Source organism: Orycteropus afer, unplaced genomic scaffold, assembly GCF_000298275.1.
Source record: "Orycteropus afer afer isolate SDZICR_OR568_19922 unplaced genomic scaffold, OryAfe1.0 scaffold00002, whole genome shotgun sequence".
Taxonomy (NCBI): domain Eukaryota; kingdom Metazoa; phylum Chordata; class Mammalia; order Tubulidentata; family Orycteropodidae; genus Orycteropus; species Orycteropus afer.
Window position 1 is genome coordinate 31803279 of NW_006921589.1, and position 1034 is coordinate 31804312.

The window sequence follows — 1034 nt, forward strand, 5'->3', positions numbered from 1 at the left end:
TGAATAGACATTTTACCAAAGAGGACATTCAAATGGACACCAAAAACATGAAAAAATGCCCAGTGTCATTAGCCATCAGAGATATGTAAATCAAAATCACAATGAGATACCATTGGGGAATAATATTGAAAATACCATGGACTACCAGAAGAACAAATAAATCTGTCTTGAAAGAAGTACAGCCAGAATGCTCCTCAAAAATGAGAATGGGAAAAGGGGAAGACCCTCAACGAGATGGATTGACACAGTGGCTGCAATGATGGGCTCAAGCATAGCAAGGATTGTGAGGATGGTGCAGGACTGGGCAGTGTTTCGTTCTGTTGTCCACAGGGACACTATGAGTCAGAGCTCACTTGACGGCACCTAACAACAACAACTAAGGATGACTGAGATTAAATAAATAAATAACAAATGTTGATGGGGATGTGGAAAAATTAGAACCCTTATCCATTGCTGGTGGGAATGCAAAATGATACAGCCATTATGGAAAACAGCATGGCGGTTCCTCAAGAAACTAAAAATAGAACTACCATATGGCCCAGTCACTCAACTCCTAGATACATACCCAAAAGACTTGAAAGCAGAGACTCAAAAAGAGGCTTTTATACCACTGTTCATTGCAGCACTATTCACAATACCAAGAGGTGATAACAACCTAAATGTCCATCAGCAGATGAGTAGAAAACAAAATGTGGTTCATACACACAATGGAATATTACTCACCCAGTAGGAGACTTGAAGTCTTGGTATATGCTACAGTATGGAGCTTGAAGAAATTATACTGAGCAAAATAAGCCAATCACAAAAGGACAAATATTTTATGAGACCACTATCACTAAGGCATTTGACTACTAACCAGAAGGCTGGTGGTTCAAACTCACCAGCCACTCCTCGGAAGGAAGAATGGGCAATCTACTTCTGTAGAGATACTGCCTTGGAAACCCAAGGAGGGGTTGCTGTGAGTCGAAATTGACTTGACGTCAGTGAGTTTATCACTGAGGAAGGAAGATGGGGCAAGAAAATTTCATAAAGAT